The sequence below is a fragment of the Schistocerca cancellata genome, chromosome 8 (genome assembly GCF_023864275.1).
Source record: "Schistocerca cancellata isolate TAMUIC-IGC-003103 chromosome 8, iqSchCanc2.1, whole genome shotgun sequence".
NCBI classification, from domain to species: domain Eukaryota; kingdom Metazoa; phylum Arthropoda; class Insecta; order Orthoptera; family Acrididae; genus Schistocerca; species Schistocerca cancellata.
Genome location: NC_064633.1, coordinates 449,177,999 through 449,195,855, shown reverse-complemented (window position 1 = coordinate 449,195,855; position 17,857 = coordinate 449,177,999). Strand labels below are relative to the sequence as shown.

Here is a 17,857-nt window from a genome sequence, read left to right as displayed (position 1 = left end):
GGAGAGGTCCGGCGCGGTCTGCGGTCGGCGTCGCCGGCCGGCCGGCCTATTCACGGCGCAGTGTCCCCGCCTCCTTGGCGGAACAAAGGCTGCGTCCGCGGCCTCATCGGGCCACGCTCGCGGGGGAGCGAGCCGCCCGCTTTCTTTCTATCGCTGCTACACCGGCAGTGAAAGCGAACGCTCTGCACGAGCCGGCATTCCGGTAACTCTCCGAAAGCATCTCCACAAATAATGTACTGGGTGATCAAAAAGTCAGTATAAATTTGAAAACTTAATAAACGACGGAATACTGTAGATAGAGAGGTACAAATTGACACACATGCTTGGCATGACATGGAGGTTTTATTAGAACAAAAAAAAATACAAAGGTGCAAAAAATGTCCGACAGATGGCGCTTCATCAGATCAGAATAGCAATGAAACTTCCTGGCAGATTAAAACTGTGTGCCGGACCGAGACTCGAACTTGGGTCCTTTGCCTTTCGCGGGCAAGTGCTCTACCAACTGAGTTACCCAAGCACGACTCAAGCCTCGTCCTCACAGCTTTACTTCCGCCAGTAACTCGCATCCTAACTTCCAAACGTTACAGAAGCTCTCCTGCGAACCTTGCAGAACTAGCACTCCTGAAAGAAAGGATATGGCGGGAGTAAAGCTGTGAGGACGGTGCGTGAGTCGTGCTTAGGTAGCTCAGTTGGTAGAGTACTTCCCCGCGAAAGGCAAAGGTCCCAAGTTCGAGTCTCGGTCCCGCACACAGTTTTAATCTGCCAGGAAGTTTAATATCAGCGCACACTCCGCTGCAGAGTGAAAATCTCATTCCAGAATAGCAATAATTAGCATAACAAAGTAAGACAAAGTAAAGATGATGTTCTTTACAGGAAATGCTCAATATGTCCACCATCTTTCCTCAACGATAGCTGTAGTCGAGGAATAATGTTGTGAACAGCACTGTAAACCATACCCGGAGTTATTGTGAGGCATTGGCGTCGGATGTTGTCTTTCAGCATCCCTAGAGATGTCGGTCGATCACGATACGCTTGCGACTTCAGGTAACCCCAAAGCCAATAATCGCACGGACTGAGGTCTGGGGACCTGGGAGGCCAAGCATGACGAAAGTGGCGGCTGAGTACACGATCATCACCAAACTTTCACGCGTCTAGCAATATGGGGTGGAGCGCCAACCTGCATAAACATCGTACGTTCCAGCAGGTGTTTATCAGCCAGGCTGGGGATGATGCGATTCTGTAAAATATCGGCGTACCTCTCACCCGTCACGGTAACAGCTAGAAAACCAGAGTCACGCATTTCCTCGAAGAAAAAAGGCCCGATAACGGTAGATGTGGTAAATGCAACCCATACTGTGACTTTCTCGTCGTGCAATGGAGTTTCCACGACAGTTCTAGGATTTTCGGTAGCCCAAATTCTGCAGTTGTGGGCGTTGACAGACCCTCGGAGCGTGAAATGAGCTTCGTCGGTCCACAACACGTTACTCAACCAATCGTCATCTTCCGCCATCTTTTGAAACGCCCACACCGCAAATGCCCTCCGCTTCACTAAATCGCCAGGTAACAGTTCATGATGCCGAAGGAATTTGTACGGATAGCATGGGAGGGTGTGCCTCAGTGCCAAACAAACAGTAGTGTATGGAATGCCGGTGCGACGTGCGACTGCACGAGCGCTGACGTCCCCGTGCACAGTCTCCATTTCTTCCTGAACTGTCTCAGCAGCATTACGCCTTGTTCTCGGTCGGCCACTATGGGGTCTATCGTCTAAACAGCACGTGGCTTCGAACTTCGAAATCATTCTCGCCACAGCTGCATTTGTCAACGGACCTTTACCCGTTCGAATCCCCTTCCTATGGCGGTAGGATCGTAACGCTGAACTAGCACATTCCCCATTCTGATAATACAGCTTCACTAAAAGCGCCTTTTCAGGTAACGTCAACATGCTGCGACTGCTGGCGCATCTGATTCTCTCTCTCATTACGGCTCCTTTTATACACGATTGTCATGCGCAGTCACTAACGTTTTGCTGTCAAGCGCCATCTGTCGGACATTTTGTGAACTTTGTTTCTTTTTTTTTTTTTTTTTTGGTCCAATAAAACCCCATGTGTGTCAATTTTTACCTCTCTATCTACATTATTCCGTGGTTTATTAAGTTTTCAAATTTATACTGGCTTTTTGTTCACCCGGTACTTTACGATACCACACATATGTTGACCTCATGTAATGTCATCAAGTGACTGAATAAATCATCTGCGAAATTCGACGTAAGTAAAAAGCGCGTCACAACTAGGATCACAATCTGACTCCAATCCCCATGAAACAATCATCCTTGCTGTGACGGGGTGGCCTGCGTGCCTCAACAGTACGATCAAACGTTAAGTGCAATCGCATTTGAAGGTTACCTGTGCCTGCGTCTACATGCTGGCCCACGGGGAAATGGTGTATTTTCAGTTGGCCACCCTAGAAACATGTAGACGTGCTCCAGCCATCTATCACATCTAATCGGCTCTCGCTCTCTCTCTCTCACACACACACACACACACATATATATATATATATATATATATATATATATATATATATATATATACCAAAAGTTTTGCATCACCTCTATATTTCGACATTCATGGCACAGAAAATAAAACTGGCTCTGCGGCAAGCGAACACAGGGTAATACACCTGTCCCTACCCATGCGTTTTAAGCAACCCGCAACGCCTTCAAATACCATACGCAAAATTTTCATTTCTCTCACTCGCTACGTGCAGACTATTAGCCCTACATAAAGAAAATGAATATGAACATTTTGTTCGAAATTTAATGTAGTTAAATATTTTACTGGTAACTCGAGAAGTGTGGCCTCCGGCGAAAACATATCCCAGTAAAAAATGTATCTATGCCAAATTTCCTAGAAAAAAGTGCCGTTCGTTTTTTCTGTAGGACTGATACTTTGCAACTAGCAAGCGAGAGAATATGAAACTCTCACACATGATTTTTAAAGGTATCGTGAATTGGAAAAACCCTATCGACAGGTCACCCCCTATATTATTTACAATGTGTCCAAATAACTAAACCAATAAAACAAATATTTGCATTACGACAAAATAATCTGTCTGCCATCAGATGTTTCTCACAGCATTTCTGAGCAACTTCAATACCTAGTGGAACATCGTCTTGCTTGGATGAAGGCTTTAATCCGTCGTGTCATATAATCAATGAGGTCATGAAGCAAGCAGTGGCCCAGGCTGTCCCACTCTTCAAAGACGACCCAGTGTAGGTAGCCTAGAGTATGTAGTTGTTTCCCACGTCCAAAAACAGTTTGTTTCAGTCGGCCCCAAACAAAATTTGGTTCAAGTCCAGCGAACAGACAGCCCACTCCATTCTGGCGATCACAGCATGCTGAAGGACCGTGTTCACCAGAACAGCACGGTGAGAACATGAAATGTCATCCGTCAAGATGAACTTGCCACCAAAATGATGGCGATACTTTCCCATTACTACTGGTTGCAGGATCTCGCCCCTGCACCCCAGAGCAGTGAGACTGTCTTCAAGAACCACGACAGCCATACGGTGGCCTCGTATAATGCCACCCTAGGACATCACATTGCTGCTCATTTGGGGTACGTCGGAGGCGTTCGATATTACCTTGTAGTCTCCAAATACGTTGTATGCGATTATCTGGATACAAACATCCAAGTTTCGTCCGCTAACAACACTGTACGTCGGTGCTGGGGCATCCATTCTGTACGATTTCTTGTCTATCTGTAACGGAGTCCATGGTGTTGTGGTGTTCACAGTGGTCATTGGGAATGGAAACTCGCATCATGCAATTGTCTCCTAACAGTCTGCTGCGACACATTACGTCCTGTAGCCTCTTCGGACACTGAATTCAGTTCTGGGGCACTCAGCCCACGGTTGCTTTGATTTGAAAGTGGTAGGTGTTTGTCATTCTAAGCATTTGTTGAAGGTGAACGGCCTGTGCTATTCATGGTATGAGTACTGCTTGTCAGATTATACCAGTTCTACGTCTGTACCACATCAGTTTGGTTCCCGTGCACACGTCGAGAAACTTTCCTTGTTGACAAACCTGTGTGTAAAGTGATATGTGGACTCGAAAACCGGTCGCGATTGTCCTTCATAGCATGATGGATGCTCGCTCTACTGTATCACAGTTGTCTCTAATGCGTCCCTACTGGTACTTTACTTTCAACTGAAATGCTGTAATCCATTCGAGTGCGGCGTTCAACCCATAGGGAACGCTTATGGTAAAGTTGTGAATGTTTACCAGCAACATTATGCGTAACCTTCCGATCGGCACGGGAACAATTACCATAGCACCATACCTGCACGAAATATCGTCGTGATGTAGCACTTCTGTTGATATGTTTAGTGTGCCAGTCACCACAGTATAGAGCGTTGGCTAGTGCAGGTGATTACTGAGGTAGTGGAGTCCTGTCGTGGACAGACCGTTGTGACGGTCCGAAGTGCCTTAGAAGAGACCGCCATTTCCATATTCCAGACAGAATGTACTTGCATCAAAAGTAACTGCTTTGGTTACAAAAGGGCGCAGAAGTTAAGCAGCAGTTAATTTTTATTACTTATAAAATGGAATTTATATTTTTCAAGGATATAAAATACAAAATGTACTAATGCTGAACGGTGTGCGGTTCTCATTATGTGTGCACAAACCAACAAACAAGAAAGAAAAGTCGTCAGCTCTCATTTTCTCTCTCAAACATTCATTTCTCTTTCCCCAACAATGCTACCAATACCACCGACAATCCAGCCATTTACTAAGTAATTTATTTAAAAAAAATTTGTCGAGGTCCACAGCTTCGAAGTGTTTTGAGAATGAAAACATGGTCCAAGTATGCTGCATGCTTTTTATTTTGGACTGTACTGTTCTGTACCGTACTGTGACTCTAGTGATATCCGGCGAGATCACCTAAACTTTCAATCGCTGATTTTTTTCTATGGTGACATCTCCAGAAAAAAATTTTTGATGGCGACTCCAGAATACTTACAAGTTGAAAGCCACATTCGGGAAGAGATTGAGGCCATTCCCCAAGGAATGAACGAGCACGTAATGAGAAGCTTCCGTGAACGTCTTCCAGCAATGCATCGCCACTGAGGTGCAGTTTTTAAGAAATAAAGTTGGGTTTTTTTACTTTTCGGCAGTGGTAGTGTTTGCAGAACAGTTATTTATACGTTATATTGTTATAAATATACGCTAAACCTCGTAACAACCAACTGAAGACGTATTATTTGCCGGGTCTCATTCTGTACATCAACACTCAAGCGACCTTGGGGTTTGTGGTGGAGAGTACTTTTAATACCTCTGTCCTCTCCGCCCCTTTCCCTGTTCCGTTCACAAATGGCACATGACAAAGATGACTGTCGGTAAACTTTTGTGTGACTTCCAATTTTAACACGTTTCATGAGGTCGCTTTCTTGTCTATTTGTTCGGTATAATTTTGATTTCAAACTAATTTCCAATGAGCTTGAAACATTCAGCATAGCCCAGAACTCTATGACCCGCTTCTATGTCTATTTCCACCTTTTCCTGTTATACTTGTGAATGTTTCGTGGTAACAACGGTTGCTGGGAAGTCCACTTGTGAACTCGATTCTATCTAATTTTTACTTACATATGGTTAGGAATCTGTATGGGGCTAGAAGAAATAATTTTATACTTTTTAGTTAGTTTTAAAGAGGTGTTACATTAGAAAGTTGTTTTAAAGTAATTGATTTACCCATTACGGCCGTTCCGCGAGTGTATTCGAGGAAATAAAATGTTACCCAACACTTCTTGGAAAATGTGCTGCAGGAATTTCGACAGTAGAGCTTTCCGTCATTTACAGCGGCCTTCTTATACCGTTTGCCAGCGGAATACGTTGAGCATTTCCGCAGTGCTCTCGACCCAACTAAACGATCCCGTGACGAAACAAGCTGCGCGTCGTTGGATGATCTACATCTATCTACGTCCGTAACCTGCAAACTGCTATTGAAGCGCATGGCAGAGAATAGTTTTCCACTGTAGAGAGGAAAGATTAATTCGCAAGCGTATTGTCCTAAAAGAGACAACAAATAAATTACTTCCTCCTACGTATGCCTCACGAAACGACTATGAAGCCAAAACCACATATATTAGATCTCAGACGGAATCTTATCAGCAACTGCTCTTCCCGCGCACCATACGCTAATAGAACTGGAGATGGGGAGGGAGAGAGAGAGAGAGAGAGAGAGAGAGAGAGAGAGAGAGAGAGAGAGAGAGAACTACACTCCTGGAAATGAAAAAAGAACACATTGACACCGGTGTGTCAGACCCACCATACTTGCTCCTGACACTGCGAGAGGGCTGTACAAGCAATGATCACACGCACGGCACAGCGGACACACCAGGAACCGCGGTCTTGGCCGTCGAATGGCGCTAGCTGCGCAGCATTTGTGCACCGCCGCCGTCAGTGTCAGCCAGTTTGCCGTGGCATACGGAGCTCCATCGCAGTCTTTAACACTGGTAGCATGCCGCGACAGCGTGGACGTGAACCGTATGTGCAGTTGACGGACTTTGAGCGAGGGCGTATAGTGGGCATGCGGGAGGCCGGGTGGACGTACCGCCGAATTGCTCAACACGTGGGGCGTGAGGTCTCCACAGTACATCGATGTTGTCGCCAGTGGTCGGAGGAAGGTGCACGTGCCCGTCGACCTGGGACCGGACCGCAGCGACGCACGGATGCACGCCAAGACCGTAGGATCCTACGCAGTGCCGTAGGGGACCGCACCGCCACTTCCCAGCAAATTAGGGACACTGTTGCTCCTGGGGTATCGGCGAAGACCATTCGCAACCGTCTCCATGAAGCTGGGCTACGGTCCCGCACACCGTTAGGCCGTCTTCCGCTCACGCCCCAACATCGTGCAGCTCGCCTCCAGTGGTGTCGCGACAGGCGTGAATGGAGGGACGAATGGAGACGTTTCGTCTTCAGCGATGAGAGTCGCTTCTGCCTTGGTGCCAATGATGGTCGTATGCGTGTTTGGCGCCGTGCAGGTGAGCGCCACAATCAGGACTGCATACGACCGAGGCACACAGGGCCAACACCCGGCATCATGGTGTGGGGAGCGATCTCCTACACTGGCCGTACACCACTGGTGATCGTCGAGGGGACACTGAATAGTGCACGGTACGTCCAAACCGTCATCGAACCCATCGTTCTACCATTCCTAGACCGGCAAGGGAACTTGCTGTTCCAACAGCACAATGCACGTCCGCATGTATCCCGTGCCACCCAACGTGCTCTAGAAGGTGTAAGTCAACTACCCTGGCCAGCAAGATCTCCGGATCTGTCCCCCATTGAGCATGTTTGGGACTGGATGAAGCGTCGTCTCACGCGGTCTGCACGTCCAGCACGAACGCTGGTCCAACTGAGGCGCCAGGTGGAAATGGCATGGCAAGCCGTTCCACAGGACTACATCCAGCATCTCTACGATCGTCTCCATGGGAGAATAGCAGCCTGCATTGCTGCGAAAGGTGGATATACACTGTACTAGTGCCGACATTGTGCATGCTCTGTTGCCTGTGTCTATGTGCCTGTGGTTCTGTCAGTGTGATCATGTGATGTATCTGACCCCAGGAATGTGTCAATAAAGTTTCCCCTTCCTGGGACAATGAATTCACGGTGTTGTTATTTCAATTTCCAGGAGTGTAGCAATGGTCGATTAAGTGCCCTCACCACACGTCGTAAGGTTGATTACGGAGCATAGGCGTAGATGTAATATACGTGAGCCGCGCGTGGCTCGTGTTCGCATCTCTTATTTAACACACTGTTTTTATCGTACTGCCGCCTCTTTACGTTAATTTTCAATTACTGGTGTCAATGAGCTGCTGCCTTGCCTGCCCGTGAGCGGCAGCAGCATCGCTTATCGATATAGGCCCTGCCGTATTATCTTTGGGATTGCTATTACTTCCTGGTCGTCGTGTGTCGCCGAACGGGTTGGAACGAGCCTGCAGTGCAGTTCGGACCAGGCAATGAAGTCAGCTGGAACGCGCCAGCAGTGGAGTTCGGACCTGGCAGTCGGACAGTTGGGACGCGGCAGAAGTTCGGTCGGGTTGGAGCGGCAGTGAGGTTCGGATAGCCATGACTCGCCCGTCCGTTGCCGGCACACATGGCTGGGGACGGTCTTGGTTAATCGTCGGTTGGTCGTCTTACCGGACGACGTGTGTCTCAACTCTTGGTTCGTCCTGGTGATTGCACACTCACAGCTTTCAGCTTTGGTCACGTTCTTCACCCAAGTGTTTGTGAAATTGTGTGTAGCCTGTGATGTTCACTGCCCAGTTATTTTAGTGCTGTCTCCGTACTGATGTGTAGCAGTTGATCGGTTGGCACCAGTGGGGCACGCAGTGGCAGGGAGGCGCGGATAGCCATCACTCGCCGATGATTGCCGACACACATGATTTGAGTGAGGACGACTTTGGTTGATCATCGGTCGGTCGTCTTGTCGGACGACGTGTATTTCGCCGGCGATCGCTTATGGGTTGGCTGTGTGTACTAACTCGTGATTCGTCCTTGTTTTGCTCAGTCACTGCCGTTAGCATTGTCTAGTTCTTCGTGCAAGTGTTCGTACAACTGTGTGTAGTTTATGTGGTTTGACTGACAAGTTATTTAAAGGTTGTCGGCGTACTGGCCCTGAATTGGTCTGTTGACGTGGAGTAGCGAGGAAGGACATGATAGCCACGTTTCGCCCGACGATTGCCGGCACACACGTTTGAGTGGCAACGACCTTGCTTGGCCGTTTGGTCGGTCATCTGATTAGACGAGGTGTATTTGGGTCGTCCACAGCTTATGGGTTGTCTGTGATCTGTTCTGGTTGTTGTTCCAATCTCCGCTGTTAGCATCGTTTGAGTTTTGGTGCAAGTGTGGAGCGGAACTCATCTTGATCATTGGTCTGTTGATTGTCTGTCGGTTGGGTTCCCAGCGGATTGAAAATGGTTGGGCCGACAGCCTGTCTCACCTAAGCGAGCGTAAGTGTTTGAATTCCAGGTCCTTGGGTGTACTTCCCTACTTCTTTTAAATTTGTTCTTGTTGTTTGTACTTGTATGGCTTCTAGCCGATTTTTGTTTTAATTACGGTTGTTCGCTCTTAAGGCTTTCAGCCTAAATTAAAGAACTGTTTCACGTAAGGCCTATGGTATTTCCTTTAGCCGATTTGAATTTATCTTGTCTACTTCAGCCTAACTAAAGAACTGTTTTAAGATAAGGCTTGCCTTTTAAATTTCTGATTATGCTTGCGTTTTAAGTTATTGGCCTTCAGCCGTTTTTAAATTAAAGTGGCTTTCAGCCAGTAATTAAGTCCCAAAGATTAAAGCTGTGTGTTTAAAAAAAATTTTTGGGCTCTTCTAATGTTTGATCCAATAATACAGTTGTATGTTCGAGTGTAACTGACAGCCTCTTATTTTGGCCCCTTTCCACAATTTACACTATCTGTCCTGTCCTGTGCTGTCCTGCACAATTAGCGGGGCGTCTCAATACGATTTCTGAAGAGAGCAGCAGCTTTTTCAGCAGTTGCAAGAGCAACAGTCTGGTTAATAAACTTATTTGGACTTCTAACATTAGGCAACATGGCTTTGCTATGTTGACATTGAGTAAAGCTTACAGCTATGAGGAACTACAGCCTAATTCTCCCCCCCCCCCTCCCGCTCCCTCCTCTCTCTCTCGACTGTATAACGCGGAAGCATTTCTAGATCTGAAAGAGAAGCAATTTAATACATCTCCCAACCCTCTTTTCCTATTAAGAGACCATGCCAACAACTTTTCAGTGATTTCTTTGTGGCACAATCCAAACAATAACGCAGCACACAGCGTATCTCCCTAAATCGGAACAAAGAATATTCCGTCGGGGTGCATTCGGTTTCGTTGCCAAATGCACTCCTTTTCCGGTCGCTTTCTCCCCACTCCGAGCTTCCGTAGGTTTGAGAGCAGGCCAGGGGGAGGGGGAAAGGAAGAGAGAGAGAAGAGAGAGTGAACGCCTTATTGGTTGCCGGTTATTCCACAGCCACGTCCCGTGCTCAGGCTATCCCATCAGCAGGAGTATATAGCAGACAAGGACAGAGGCGAGCCAATACGGCCCGTGCGAGATGGCTGCCGAGATCCAAGGCGCACGGCGCTATCTGATGTTTCAAAAGCAGAAGTTCCACAAACGGAAGACCTAAGAAACAAAATCCGCTCGCCCGTCTCCTGGCAATACACGGGACGGTGGGAGGAGTCCTGAGTCTTACGACCAGTCGCGCTTTCCAGCGAAGAATATGTCTCTGTGAAAAATTACGGCCAATTGAGAGAGATCCCTCGTGATGTCAGCAGTGCCGTGTGGCTCGTATAGAGACGGAGAAAGTGCGCGAGTACCGTATCACCAAGGTGAAGAATGTGCACTGGGAAGAACGCCGCGCCGCGCAACCTAAAAACGGCACTCAATTCTTACGACATTCTGCATAGATGCAAGAAAGATTTGCTTACTTATCTTTATAGCCTTCCTAGTCCACTCATTTCCTTTTCAGCGGGCGACACTCATTTTACCACAATTGTTGACCCAGTGTATGTACTACGTATGTAAACATTATTTATTATGTTTTAAAGCAGGAGGATGGTCTCTCTTGTAAGCACAAAAACATTGTGTTCTGTTTACTTTTCGTATTTTTGACGCTTACCAGGGGAATACGTGACGTCTGCGCAGCCTGAACCGCATCGATTACGTTGTCGCTAACTGCTTATGTGCCGAAAGTCATATCTACTCGGGGAAGCACGTTCTTACTGTCTCGGGAGTGGGGAAGGGGGTTCTGTGCAGTGCGAATCTTGTGATCTAGGATTTTTCTGTTATTGAAGATGGTCGTATTGTTTGACGTGGTCCAGTCGAGATGTTCGGAATTTGCGTCGAGATTAATAAAAAATTAATGTCGATCTGAAGCTGGCGCTGTTTATTGGACTGTGGTTAAATGTTGTCTCAGAGTAATTCGCAACGAAGGGTCCGTTTATATTTTTGACTTCTTCGAAGTTAGATGAAAGTCTACGGAACGTTTTTAATGGAAGATTACAGGGATTTGGTTGAAGAGTTTACTTATATTATTACGTGAAGTCTAGAGTTTACTATTGAGAATCTTTAGAAGATTATTATCTGCTTGCATGTACAGATTTCCATCTTCTCTCTCAGTATGGCTTTAGGCAAATTTTTCATTGCAAAATTTTTCGAATTTTTCGCAGTGACTTACACGCAAATATCACAATAACCGTGATCGTTAACGAAACTTTGCAAAAACAGACATACGGCGATGAACGTCACACAACTGAGAGGATCGCGGCACAACACCGAAATGGCGGGAACCACGTAAGCAGACCATGGAGGAAAACAAGCCTACACCACCGATATAGAAATCTCCCTATGTTTTTAGATCGTATAAAAATGGTAATTTCACTGTTTTTTTATATTTTGATAAGTACAGATTTTTAACCTTGACATCAACAGATTTTAATTAAGTATTTTTGGAGATAAAAGTTCATCACAAAAATCTACTGAATACAGTATGTGCATATGTAATGTAACAAATGTACCAGACACCACCTGTCGGTAATAGTGTTATAATTAATATAAATGACGTGCACTCTGCCAACCAATTTTATGTGACGCAGCATGTGAAAGTTGCTGTATTTGGACGGGTTACTCCTGCAACCGAAATATCAGGTACGTTCTGGTACATCTGATGTTGATTAGATAGGATGAAAAAGATTTGCATTCGTGAAATAGTAAGGGTTGGGTTGTTTTGGGGAAGGAGACCAGACAGCGAGGTCATCGGTCTCTTCGGATTAGGAAAGGGCGGGGAAGGAAGTCGGCCGTGCCCTTTCAGAGGAACCATCCCGGTATTTGCCTGGAGCGATTTAGGGAAATCACAGAACACCTAAATCAGGATGGCCGGATGCGGGTGAAATAGTAAATCAGTATCATTATCGTTACAGATCTGAAGATGGTTCTAGATCAGGGTTCCATTTGTGCTTTTACCAGTGGGGGGGATGTCTTAGGGGGTTAGTAGAATTATATATGTTACTAGCTTGGACCGTGGCGTTACGCATGGTTAAACAGCTATTTATAAATAGATGTTAATGCCGAAACTCACTATTCACGGGTATGCACTATCAGAAAAGCCATCCCTTGTTATATCTTTAAAAGTACATTATAGGTAAATATTATTTACAAAATCATCTACATACAGGTATACGAGAGGAATTCAAAAAGTAGAGGCAGATTTGTGAAAAGCTGTACTTACTCTGATGTTAGAAAACTGAAACATATTAATAGTATTAATAGTAAGACTTACTAAAAACTTTCAGTGTTCGGCTCCACAAATTTAAATTTTATGTAAAGTTTTACTCCAGTGCGTGGGAAATAAACATCCCAGGTTGGGATGCATAAACTAAAACCAGAGGAGGGGATGGTCTGATGCAGAGGGGGGAAATCCCCCCATCTCCCCCTGCAAATCGCACACTGTTCTAGATGAACCGAAACCGGTCATATGAATAAACGTTTTGCAATTAAGACGGATTGTAAGGAACACTGTTAAAGAAATGATGGGCACTTCTTCATGAAGCTGACACATAAAAGCTATAAGGAAAATGAAAATGATTTTTTTACTGAATAGTTTCTGTAAAATCGTTTGAGAAAGACTGCAGGACGTGCGCCTCGATTCTGACATTGGCGACCAGCCGAAAGGGGGCAAACATTGTCTGCCTCTCCTTCAGAACAAATGAATGAACTCGGCCGGCACTTTGGACGAAAATCGGTCATTGCCCATCGGCCGCCGTACCCTGCGCGACCTATGCCGCCGCCGTGCGCCTCGCCGGCGCCCCTCCCTTGGCTCGGCTACTGCCAGCTGCCGCCTGTCCTGTGTTTTGGCGGCGCTGGCTGCTGGCGTGACGTGCCGTGCCGCCCATTCACTGACCGGCGTCAGCAGCATCCAGCCACCCAGCCCCTCACCTACCAGGGAATCCGGCACCCGCCGTCACCACGTCCAAGGCCCCGTCCGTGAATGAAAGTTGGACAGTCCCACTATGCGGCTCTCCCACACGTGCTGCACTTTCGACTGCACTCTGCAAGCTGCCATACACGCCGCGGTAAAGCGTACCTTTGGTGGCAATATTTATACGAGCTTGAATAAAATGAAAACCTTAAATACTTTTTTAAATATTATTTATTGCGCAGGAGTGGTACAAAGCTGTGTCACTTTTCAACATATCTCCCCCACGCTCAATGCAAGTCCTCCAGCGCTTACAGAGTGCATAAATTCCTTTAGAAAAAAATTATTTTGGTAGTCCGCTCAACGACTCATGCACCGCGTGGCGTACCTCTTCATCAGAACCGAACTTCTTTCCTCCCATTGCGTCTTTGAGTGGTACAAATATATGGAAATCATTTGGGGCAAGGTCTGGTGAGTATGGTGGATGAGGAAGACATTCAATATGCAGGTCTGTGATTGTTGCAACTGTTGTACGGGCAGTGTGGAACCTTGCATTGTCATGTTGCAGAAGGACACCTGCTGACTGCAATCCACGTCGCTTTGATTTGATTGAACGCTGCAGATTTGTGTATGATGCACTGGTGACAGTGGTCCCTCTAGGCATGTAATGCCCCAAAATGACGCCTTTTTCGTCCCAAAAGAGATTCTGCATAACCTTCCCTGCTGATGGTTCTGTTCGATAACTTCTTTGGTTTTGGTGATGAGGAATGGCGCCATTCCTTGCTCGCTCTCTTCGTTTCCGGTTGGTGGAAGTGAACCCAGGTTTCGTCCCCAGTAACGATTCTTGCAAGGAAGCCATCACCTTTTCGTTCAAAGCGCCGAAGAAGTTCTTCACAAGCACCAACACGTCGTTCTCTCATTTCAGGAGTCAGCTGCCGTGGTAGCCATCTTGTAGACACTTTGTGAAACTGGAGCACATCATGCACAATGTAGTGTTCTGGCCCATGACTAATCTGTAAACATGCTGCAATGTCATTCAGTGTCACTCGGCGGTTTTCCTTCACTATGGCTTCAACTGCTGCAGTGTTCTGTGAAGTCACAACTCGTTGTGCCTGACGTGGACGAGGAGCATCTTCCACTGAAGTCACACCATTTGCGAACTTCCTACTCCATTTGTAGACTTGCTGCTGTGACAAACATGCATCACCGTACTGAATCTTCATTCGTCGATGAATTTCAATAGGTTTCACACCTTCAATAGGCAAAAACCGAATAACAGAACGCAAGTCGCAAGTGGGGCGGCCATCTTTATACTGATAGTGCGACGGTATGTGTGCATCTGCACTATGCTGCAACCTACAGGCCATTCTGCACGCTGTTTGTAGCATGCTTACCTACTTACAGGATCACGGCGCGAAGTTTCGATTTGTTATTACAAATTTAACGTTTTCAAATGGTTCAAATGGCTCTGAGCACTATGGGACTTAACATCTGAGGTCATCAGTCCCCTAGAACTTAGAACTACTTAAACCTAACTATCCTAAGGACATCACACACATCCATGCCCGAGGCAGGATTCGAACCTGCGACCGTAGCAGCAGCGCGGTTCCGGACTGAAGCGCCTAGAACCGCTCGGCCACACGGCCGGCCTTTTAACGTTTTCATTTGACTCCCTCTCGTACAAAGTTTCAGTCTCCATTCACACAGAGGATATAGTTATGTGAAATCGGAGGAAACGTTTTCAAACACCCTGTAATGAGGGTTGGTCTATACATATATTTATAAAAAATTCATTGTACGTATGCCTCTACATTCCAATCTCCTCTTAAACTACCGAATCTGTTTCAACCAAACATTGTACACATATCACTATTTGAAAAGAAGTACTGTGGAGAGTAACAACCCCCTACCTGCTATAGGGTTAGGGCTAAGAAGCGATGTGACACAGAACCATAACTCGGGAAGTTTCTGGTGCAATTTAAACCTAATTTTCTGGATACATGACATATTATTTGTATAAAAACACCGTGAGGGTGATATACCTCTACCATTCATGGGGGCATCTAATACCAGGTGTAGAACCCGAATTTGGTTGCAATTATTACACGTCTGTTGCTTGAAACTGATAAACAATACTTTATTCAAAATAATCTCCATTGCTATTTATACATGTCTTCCACCTCTCCGGCAGGCTATGAATGCTACACCAAAAAAACAGTTCTTTTGAAGCAAACCAGTCAGCGAGCTATTTTCGTACATTTTCATACGAATTGAAGCGTTGTTCAGCGAGAGCAAATAGATGATAAATGTACGGAGCAGAGTCTGGAGAATAAGTCGCATGCCCTAGTATTTCCCAGCTGAACGCCTCCATCGTTTCCCTGACCCGTTTTGTTGCGTGTGATGGTATTGCAGTGGATGTCGATGGTTTGCCTGGATTCACCATGATTTACGACGCTTAGCTTTCTCAAAATACATCCATTTTTCACCACCTGTCACTATTCTATGAAGATACGACTTTCTTTTGTATCTGGCGAGCAGCATTTCATAAGTGGTCTTTCGATTTGCTTGCTGTCTTTCATTCAGTTCACGCGGAATCCAAATTCTGGACATTTCCCATAACTTTCAACCGAAGATAAGCGGCTTTTTACGTCACATTCAATCGTTCCGCGAGTTGCTTTGAGTATTATCTTCATCCAATAATGCCTCTAATTCGTTGTCTTCGAACTTTGTCGGTGGTTTCCCGTGGTCGCCGTTTCTCACGTCAAAATCACCACTTTTTTTGGCCCCACTCGAAACACTACATTTTCCAAAGAGCATGTTCGCCGAAAGATTCGACAAGCATTCCATGCGATTCTGCAGCAGAAAACCAATGCTATCCGTAAATTGTAGGTAGTAGGCACAAAACTCGACATGTTTACGGGTTTGAGACCCATACTGATGTATGGAGCTTGGATTATTGTGCTTTGACATTTGTAGTCAGTCGTTACAGGACGCAGATGGCGCTGCAGACGCGGTGTCACGGGCCCTACACTGACAGCTACCACCACCTATAAGGAAATTCAGGTTTCATGCTTCTACATCTGGTATATACACTGAAGAGTCAAAGAAACTGGTACACCCGTCTATTATCGTGTGGAGCCCCCGCGAGCACGCAGACGTGCCGCAACACGATGTGGCATGGACTCGACTAATGTCTGAAGTGGTGCTGGAGGGAACTGACACCATGAATCCTGCAGGGCTGTCCGCCAGGACAGGCTCCTCGTGTCATTACCCCTTCTGTCATTGCTGCGACGGATGCTGCTGTCAGAAATGACCGACAGCAGACGGTGGAAGACATTTGGCTTATATTGGGAATCAGTCATGCTACCGCCAGCTTCATCATGGCAGAGTATCTGAAGTTCTGGAAAATCTGTTACTCATAGCCTGACGAGCTGAGGATTAATACAATGTCGACATCACTGCAGCACGTGGAACGTTATAAACGATGAAGAAAAGGTCCCGTTTTTTCGCAGGAGACTAAACATGGTATCATCGTTTCCAGCCAGAAAGCAAGCACTAGAGCCAAAAATGGAGGCACATGGATTCCCTCACCTAAGAGATCTAAAATCGTGCACGCCAGCTCCGCACAAGTAATGATGATCTTTTTATTTGACTGCAAGGGCTCGCTCATGGTCTTTCGGGAACACGACGCCACAATTAACGCAGAGCGGTACGTGGACACTTAGCAAAAACTGAAGGGCACCATTAAGTCCAAAAGGCAATCATTCTGTTGTAAGACAATGCCCGTCAAATATTGACAAGTTTGTTTCGACTGCGCCACAGAAGTTCCGCTGTGAGGCAGTTACACATCCTCCATACAGCTCCGATCTCTCCCCGCGCGATTTACAAATTTTTGGAGACCTAAATAACGACATTCGTGGCTGTCGATTTGCTTGCGACGAAAGGTGCGCGCCTGGGTACAGTCATGGTTCCGTAGGCAACCGAAAACATTTATCCATGAAGGCATTGAGCTTCGTACCTCACACTGGGATAAAAGAATTAACAGTTATCGCGTTACCTTTTCCAGTAACAAACATTTCCGCACTCTTTTTCCGTCTGCCTCACTTTCACTTGACTGTCTCCTACAAGCCTCGTTTTGGAAAATGATTCCAACTCTCAAGTGGGGTTTTTCGTGTATTGTGACATTTATGTGTAATGTTCTTGATTGTATTCAATATGTACTGTGCATTGTAAATTGTGTGAATGATTATTAACGTGTGTGAGTTTATGATTAAGAGGACTACAATAAAACCTAAATGCAATCAGAATAATTCATCTGTTCAAACATCGAAAACAACACTAATGTATGTCACAATACATGAAAAAACGCACTTGAGAACGGAAATCATTTCCCGAAACATTGTGCAAGAAAGAGGAAAATTGTAACTCGCAGCAGCAAAAGTTACTTCGTAACACGCACATCCATTCTTTTCAGAGTCGCAGGCTTATACCAACCATTTGCAATGGAAAAAATAAAAAAATCCTGTAATATGTAAAAAATTCATTTTCACAATCACTGTAATTTCACATAAGCAACGAAAACAAAATAAAAGGCGCATATGTTATAGTTTATAGGCTTACAATAGAAAACAACAATAATTAACAATGTATAACATTTTTAGAGATACATAGATTCACAGAAAGTATCAAATAGGTGTCCAACATCCGTCGATAAATAGAAAAATGAAATGCAGTGTGTTTTGTAGAAGGCGGAGATTAAATACTCGAATTTGACTTTAAAAAACAGAAAAACGGAAAAAGGAGTTTCCAACAACGACAAAAGGAATAAAAGGAATTACACTTTCTTTTATACAGATAGCTTCAATTTATT

At 45.6% G+C, this 17,857-nt stretch overlaps 1 protein-coding gene across 1 annotated transcript in view; it reads right to left on the bottom strand.

The window, feature by feature from the left end:
- LOC126095623 (uncharacterized) overlaps positions 1-17,857 on the bottom strand; it is a 402,540-nt gene that overhangs the window by 91,262 nt on the left and 293,421 nt on the right. The gene's annotated exons all lie outside the window — the stretch shown is intronic.